Consider the following 8759-nt stretch of genomic DNA (forward strand, 5'->3'; position numbering starts at 1 on the left):
ATGGTTTCGGTCGCAGCTGTACGTAAGGAGTTTGAAATGCCGTCCCACAATTCCCTTATACTGAGTTTTTGACGAGTGCTCTCAGAGAGCAGGAGTGCTAGCCGAGTAGAAAATCGTATGGCTGTCTGTTGTGATTGCAGCTTCTCGACGTCGAAACTTAAGTGTTTGATGGCGTGTGTTTTTTGCTGCACGGAGGCGTGTGCGAATCTTGGCTGCAACAAGATAGTGGTCCGATTCGATGTTAGGACCTCGGAGTGCATGCACATCTAAAACACTGGAGACGTATTTTCCGTCTATTACAACATGATCGATCTGGTTGGTGGTTTTTCGATACGGAGACAGCCAGGTAGATTTATGTGACTAACAGATTCCAGCAATTGTAATTGCTGGCTTACTTCTCCAAAACTTGCACACACCGTACCATTCACAGTACGCAATGACTCAAATAAAGTTGAACCGCGTACATTAATTAATAGCAACCGAAGGTAGAAACAATCGTCGTTTTTCGGGTGGATCGTGTAAATTCGTCATGATGCATTAGTTGATAACACACCTGGTTAACCTTGCTTTCTGCGTAACTATTTCTTTGACGATACATTCCATTTATAATGTCAAAGTATTTCCGAATAGAGCAATTTTCTCCCAAACGGATCACTGACGAAAGTTGAACAAAATCTCGTAAATGTTAATTTTGTTGCAGGCGGTGTTTGCACTGGCTGTACTGTATTCTCTGGGTTGAAATACASTCTTTGGCCATTCTTCGCATTAACTGCGAGACACAAAACCGTCGAAAAATGTTCACGAATGCAAAAGTAAATATCCCGCAAAGCGCTTTATTGCAGTTCACGTATCTACCGTATCTTTCAAGACCAATAACCGCCATGTTGCTTCCTTTGGTGACATATTTATTTACAAACGTATTTTATCGATTTCACCAAACTGCAATACTCAACATTGATATGAATTTTGAATCTGAATTAGTGGTGAATATAGTTCCACCCATGTGTTGTCAACTTTGAATGCTTAATGTTCTGCCATTATCGTCTGATGAGAGACGCCGATAGAGTGCATATCCATAATTTCGAGTTTGTGCTTCCGAAAGAAAAGCTAAGGTGCTTTAGTGATTCGTGTATATATTGTCAGACATACAAACTGAAGTGGGATTGTGATGTTAGCAAGGTCCATGAACCATATTGGTTCTCATCACCTCCTTTAGTGATTCGTGTATATATTGTCAGACATACAAACTGAAGTGGGATTGTGATGTTAGCAAGGTCCATGAACCATATTGGTTCTCATCACCTCGTATAATAATGGATCTTGCTCTGCATCATAAATTTCCGCAGAAATTATTTCATCAATTTGATCTGTTGTAACCTCAAAATCCACCACCCAAAAAAGAATGTGTGCGTGCGGCAAGACTCTTCTTTGCAACTCATCAGAGTACATCCAGCATCTAACATCACCATATATACCATAAGTTGCTTCAAGATAAAGTCCATAAAACATCGTAAGCGTTGTTTGAAATATCGTGATGTGACATCGTGACGATCGGTTGCTGATTGACCACGATCCATATTTCCGCATGTATGTCTCCGCTTCCTGGGAGTACTCGTTCACGTGCCTTGGACTGCCATACGTTGATGGCAAAGCGAACGCCGACCGATATGAGCGTGACCACGAAGATGATCGTAACAAATTTCAATCTGTAATTGATCACTTTGTGTGAAACACATATAACGTTTGCAGTGAATAATTTTCAATAATTTTTTTCTTGAAAAGCCAGAATAAAGAAAGCAAATGACAAATTTGAAAGTTTTAAATAATTAAAACCCAAAACAAAAAAAAAATTAAGAAAAAATTTTGTATGAAAAAAAGTTACTTTTTGGAATTCTCCAATTTTCCGACTTCTCCACACGAAAATCATGCGGGTTTTGTTATTTCTAAAGCTTCCCCGATCCACAGCGAAGATACTCTGAAAATTTCATCAAGATTGGTTCAGCCGTTGCTAGCAAAAAAACATTCATTCGTTTGTATGGGAAAAAGAAAAGGGCTGTTTTTAGGAGTTTTCCGGCAATTATTCGCTTGTTTTTGCCGTAAAAACGGTCTTTGAGACTCAGCGAGCATTTAGAAAAAAGAATTGGCCAAATTGGTCCAGGCGTTGTTGAGTTGTGCGCTTAGCAACAGATTTTGCGATTTATTGTTATACAAAAGATGTACATACATATATGTATGTATATAGAATGATCATGATGAGAAGCAAAGACAAATTGAGGATACAAAATGTTATTTGCTGCAACGAATCGCAATACTGATGAACACCTGTTGTTTGAAAGAAATTAAAAAGGTCATGCCCCTTTTCCTTTCAAAACTTTCTAACTATATTACCTATTTTATTAACTAATTTTGACAAAACAAATCATTTCGACAGCTCTCAGCTAATAACCATAAATGTTCCCCATATAAAAGTTTCGTTAAAGACTACTAAAGTGCGATAAATCAGTAAATAAATGCGTCAGAGACATTAAATTTCACATTACGGGTTTTATGGGAGCAGGTATCCAAATTAGAGTTTTGCGTGGCACCGCCACATTTAACAACCATGAGCTCTTCGGTTGCGGCTCATGCGTTGCTTGTATTCTTTGAACGTTGACGGGATACCCGTACAAGATTACCACAACATGAAAATCATAAGAAGTGATTGTTTCTGTTATTTGGTTTTTAAAATACTTACATAGCTTATTTTATGAATTATACAAGGACTTACATGATAATTTTCTTGTAAGCAACTTTCCTTAAACTTCAAGAATATTTCATGTTGCAATAAAATTTTTGATTTACAAAATTTGTGTACATATATATATATATATATATACAAAGCAACTCAAATGTCTGATACTATTTCTAAAAAAAGGCCATTTTTAAACCCATTAAGAAAGTTGTGAATTAGCACCGGTCGCAAACTATTTATATACAAGAAAGGGCTAAGTTCGTGGCAACTGAACATTTATATTGCAATTTGCAAGAATCAAAACCACGGAAATGCTTTAAGATTCAAAATGTCAGAGGATCGGAATGTATGAAAATACTGATAATTTCCGTTCCTTATTTTAGATATGTGGGTCTCATGAACCCATTTCTGACAGCTGCTGTCTAAATTTTCAGAGATTCAAAACGTCATACAGAGCATCGGAATGTAAACAATTTTATGTATACATATACTCTGTATAAATTATACACTGACCAACACTTTCGATGTTCGAAAATACTGATAATTTCCGTTCCTTATTTTAGGTATGTGGGTCCCATGAACCCATTTYGGACAGCTGCTGTAATTTATTTATTTATTTAGTAAGTCTATGAACATTAACTCTTACAGACTAGTGGAGAAATTAGGATGCAAACTAGAACTCTAAAACAAACTTAATTACAATTACATAGATAGATAACTTAAATTAAAAAAACAGAATTGAGGGTATTAATGAAGGATACCCTAGAGTGCGAAAAATCAAGAAGAACTTTCTCGGAAATCGAGTTAAACTCACGCATAGCACGTTTTAGAGGAGCATATTCAGCAAAATTAGTACTTTCTTTTTTGTAATAAAATGGGGAAATATACCTGAGACAACGCTGAGGAGTATTAAAGTTAATTTTCCCTAATAAATAGGGACAGTCAATACTTCCATTAATTACATTGAAAACAAATGAAAGGCAGAGAACAGACCGTCGATTATCTAGTAATTTAAGATATAAAAGCAATAAACGAAATGTATACGATGGTATGGGGTCGACAAACTTTAGGGAGCGGAGAGCAAATTTAAGAAAAATCTTTTGAACACGCTCAATCCTATTAATTAACGATATGCAATGTGGTCTCCAAATGAACACTGCGTACTCCAAAATGGACCGAACAAARCATGTRTACAGTAATTTTAACGTGTAGGGGTTGGAAAATTTTAAAGCATTTCGAGGGAGAAAGCCGAGCATAGAGAATAATTTCGAAGTGATATAGTTGATGTTATTACTGAAAGAAAATCTGTTGTCAAAGATTACCCCAAGATCTTTGATTTCAGTAAAACATTTTAGGACGCAATTAGAAATATTGTAACTTGTAGATAAGATGCTACGTCCCCTACCATAAGAGATCTGAGAGCATTTGTCTAGATTCAGAAAAAGCTTCGATTTCAGGCACCAATCATAAAAAGCAGCAATATCACATTGAAGTTTGAATACATCTTGAGAGTTCTTGATTATTGCAAAAATTTTTAATTCATCTGCATATAATAGAAAGTTAGCGAAAGAGAAGCAACAGGAAATGTCATTGATAAACAGCACAAAGAGAAGTGGACCCAAGACGCTTTCTTGTAACACTCCCGAAAACGCAATGAATGAATCAGATGACACACCATCGACACTGACAACGCATCGTCTATTGTGCAGATATGATTCAATCCACTGCAAGAAGACCGAATGAAACCCTAAAGAAGATAGTTTCTTAATTAGAATATTGTGTGAAACTTTATCAAAGGCCTTAGAGAAATCTGTGTAGACACAATCTACCTGAAATCCAGCGGAGAATGCAGACATACAATAATCGCTAAAAACCGCTAAGTTTGAAACAGTGGAGCGCCCAGAGACAAACCCATGCTGATTCACATTAATTATTGATTTGACTGCAAAAAATTATTTATTTTTAACAAATGGCTCAAAAATTTTCGAAGCTGTAGAAAGTTTAGAGATGTTCCTGTAGTTGGAGACTACATCTTTTCTACCACATTTAAGAATAGGTGTAATGCGTGTCAATTTCCAGTCAGAAATAAGATTCCCAGAGGAGAGGGACTTATTGAAGATGAGCATGAGAGGATATACGAAGGCAGTACAATTTTTTATAAGTACAGGTGGAAGCTCATCCAAGTCCAATTTGGAGGAATACTTAATATCACAAATAGCTTTGGCAATATCATCCTGTGAAAGACGGAGTGTGCCAAAATTTATGGAAGGGAAATTATTAGCTGAAAAAGTGGGACTATTACCAGGATCATCGTGGGTATAATTCGATTTGAAAAATTCAGCAAACTAAGCAAGCTATCGATGAGAACTAACTCCTGAGAAGACGATAGATTGGAGGGAATAAGAGCAGGACTATAAGAATATATAAGAGCAGGAAATAAGAACAACAGAACACAGATATTATTCTCTTTCACATTATTTAATACCAGCGATGAAATATTATTTGCGTGCAACTTATAAAACTCTAGAGGACTATTACGAGGGATGTATGGGACTGCAATGAACAGAGCGTCATTGATACAAATACATAGTTGGTGCAGAATATAATCATCATTATCAAGCATAATTAAACGATAACGATATTTGCGATGAACTGCTAGGAGAACACCACCCCCTCTTAAACAGACAGTTTTTTCATGATCTCTGTCCTTACGGAAGACATAGTAGAGATTTGAGTCAAATATCACTATCAAAGTAGCTAGAATTCAGCCAAGTATCAGCAATAACGATAATATCGAAGTCCAAATGTGAAGCAAAGTTGCGAATAATATTTGATTTACACCTAATACCCGATAAATTTTGGTAGTACACCTTAAGACAAGAGCCAGTTGAGGAATGTGCAGAAAAGTCACGAGTAAAATCGTCCTTAAAAGGCGCATCATCTAATCTACAGCACTGTTTTCCCTTCCCTTTGGAAAAAACATGAAGGAAAGCAACTCAATGCCAGAAGGCCTCACTGATGAAGAGAAAACGGCATTAAAAAAAGATGGGGACACACCTAACTTAAAGTTTATACTCTTAAGATTATTAATATCAGTATCTTTCTTAATTAATTTCTAACATAAAAGATGCTCTTTCCCAGAATTAGCATGTTTAACAACAGAAGATATAATATCTTCTTCAGTGACTGAGTTCTTAAAGGCAGACAAGTGAATCCATTTCTTAGGTATGACGACATCGAGATCACAATTGGCATTAACACCAACCCCAGTTGAAGCAGCTGGAAATTTTTTGTTCCTAGTGTTCACTTTTAACTTTAAATTTCCATTAGCAGTAATTGAAGTATAAGAGTTCGGATTAACAGAATCATCACCGGCAGCTGATTGAGCAGCATTGACAGCGACAACGGGCGATCTGGTTTAACAGCAACTGTTGGATTATTTCTGCCTTTCGAGTGAGTGTTGATATTCCTAGCAACAGCGTCAGCAAATGTATTGTAAATTAACGGCATTGGGAGCAGCAGCAGGTCGAGCCGCAGAAGTAATACACGCCGACAGCAACGTTGAACGGAGCTGTGATTGTACTATTATCAGCAGCAATAGAAAAAGTGGAGCAACCAGCAGACGGAGCGGTAGTTGAAGCTGCAGAGAATGTTTTCGGTGTAGCGGGAGCGTGATACTACATTATCAGCAGAAACAGCAGTGTTAGACGGGGAAGCATTTATATCAACAGCAGTCGCAGCACTGAGAGTGGCGGAAGCAGTAAAGAGAACATTCGAAGCTGGTGCAGAGAACTTGCCGTTATCGGACAATTTCTTTTGTACAATGCAGATCTCTGATTTAAGTTCATTAAGCTTAACGATTAACGAATTTCTATCATCACATAGTTGTTGTATTAAAGTGAGCGCCTTCGATTGTTCACTTCTCAGTGAACTTACTTCAAACACCAGAGAATTAAGCAACTCTTTTACCTTATTTGGATTGCTAGGCTCCAACAAAGGTCCAGTAATTCGTTATTTGATTGTTCAGCGTTTTGTTTTGCGAATTTTAGATATCAGAACAATGAGCATTACGCACTGATGGCGACGCAGGCGGCGAACGAATAGAATTTCTCCGAGCTACCGCGCACACTTTACAATAAAAAACATTTTTGGATTTCAGCAAAAAATCCACATCAGCCTGTGATAAATTCATACACGTCAAGTGGAAGAATTGATTACATTTATTGCAGCTGATCTTGGGCTGAGCGCGATCAACCCTATGACCGCAAACACACGCCATTAATATAGAATAAATAATAGAACGCGGAGCAGAGAAAAACTACGTCTGTTCACAGTGGCAAACATTTGCACTATTTCAATTGCATATCTCCCACCTCGATTGATATTTTGGGGCAAAAGTCTGACTGATAAATGGAAAGATGTCAGCGAAGCGTCAGCATTCATCATGACCACACTGAGATCTTTTCAACAGACCAGGCGTCCGTCAGTCCGCGCAATAGAGGAGACTTAAATATCTTGTCCCTCCCATGAATACTTAGCCGGTGAGTTGGGAGTAGGTTAGGTTTAGCCGAATAAAGTTCCGCACTCCGGCTTTGGATAAAAAAAAAAATGGATTGCCGGCCGAGCTATTCAAACACTGCGGCGAAGAGCTGATAGGAGCATGCATCAACTTCTTTGTAAAATAAATTCGACGAAAGCATGCCCAACGATTGGAATTCAAGTGTGCTCTGCCCAATCCACAAAAAGATAGACTCCACAATCTGCACCAACTACCGTGGGATAAGTCTCCTCAACATCGCGTATAAGGTTCTATCGAGCGTATTGCGTGAAAGATTAAAGCCCACCGTCAAAAAAAGATTGGACCTTATCAATGTGGCTTTAGAACTGGCAAATCAACAACCCACCAGATATTTGTSATGCACTTAATTTTGGAAAAGATCCGTGAAAGGAGAATCGACACACAACACCTCTTCGTCGATTTCAAAGCTGTTTTCGACAGCACGAAAAAGAGCTGCCTTTATGCCGCCATGTCTGAAAACTAATACGGCTGTATAAACTGACGTTGAGCAACACCAAAATTTCCGTCAGGATCGGGAAGGACCTCTCCAAACCGAGGTTTCAGAAAAGGCGACTCCCTATCKTGCGACTTCTTCAATCTGCTCAGGGAGAAAATAATTCGAGCTGCAGAACTTAGTCGAGCAGGTACAATCTTTTATAAGTGTTCAATATTGCCTTTGATTAATTTGGTTTTATTTGACCAGCTGATTGCAGTTGGCAATTGTTAAAACACAGCAGCTGATTCAATTTACGCACAAGTAACGTGTAAAAGAAAACGCTGTTGTGCACTTTTTCCCCACGAAAAATAATTAAATGAGTGCTTATTTGACTTGCCATTGTTATGTTTGATTAATTTATGTTTATGCTGAAGTTAAGAGACAGGCTATTGATTAAAGATATAATAAACACATGGGTGGAGTTGATCTTGCCGACATGCTTATGGAGCTATATAAAGTAGAACATCGCATCAATAAGTGGTGCATGAAAATATTGCACTGGAGCCTAAGTATAGTAGTTATTAATTCCTGACTCCTCTATTACAGACACCTCAAAATCGTTAACGTGTGTTTAAAAAGTATCGCAAATTTTGAATTTTCGCAGATTACGTATATTCGAATTTTTGTGGCGTTGTGTTGGTACTCATGTCTCTGACTTATGCCGACAAGCTCGGCCATTTTGAATGTTCATTTAATTGTTGACAACTGTTTTGCTTGCACGTGTTTTGGATCGTCTTAGATTTTTACCTATTCAAAAAAAATGGATAAAAGAACCTGTATCAAATTTTGTGTGAAAAACGAAATTAAGTGCGCGGATGCATTCCGAATATTGACTGTGGCATACGGAAAAGCTACCTTGGACCGAAGCAACGTTTATCGGTGGTACAAAATGTTCTCAGAAGGCCGAGAAGATGTGACAAAAATTGGCTATTGCACCACGATAACGCCCCTGCTCACACATCGTTGCTTGTGCG

This window comes from Bactrocera latifrons, unplaced genomic scaffold (assembly GCF_001853355.1).
Source record: "Bactrocera latifrons isolate USDA-ARS-PBARC rearing strain unplaced genomic scaffold, ASM185335v1 scaffold_435, whole genome shotgun sequence".
In the NCBI taxonomy this organism is placed as follows: domain Eukaryota; kingdom Metazoa; phylum Arthropoda; class Insecta; order Diptera; family Tephritidae; genus Bactrocera; species Bactrocera latifrons.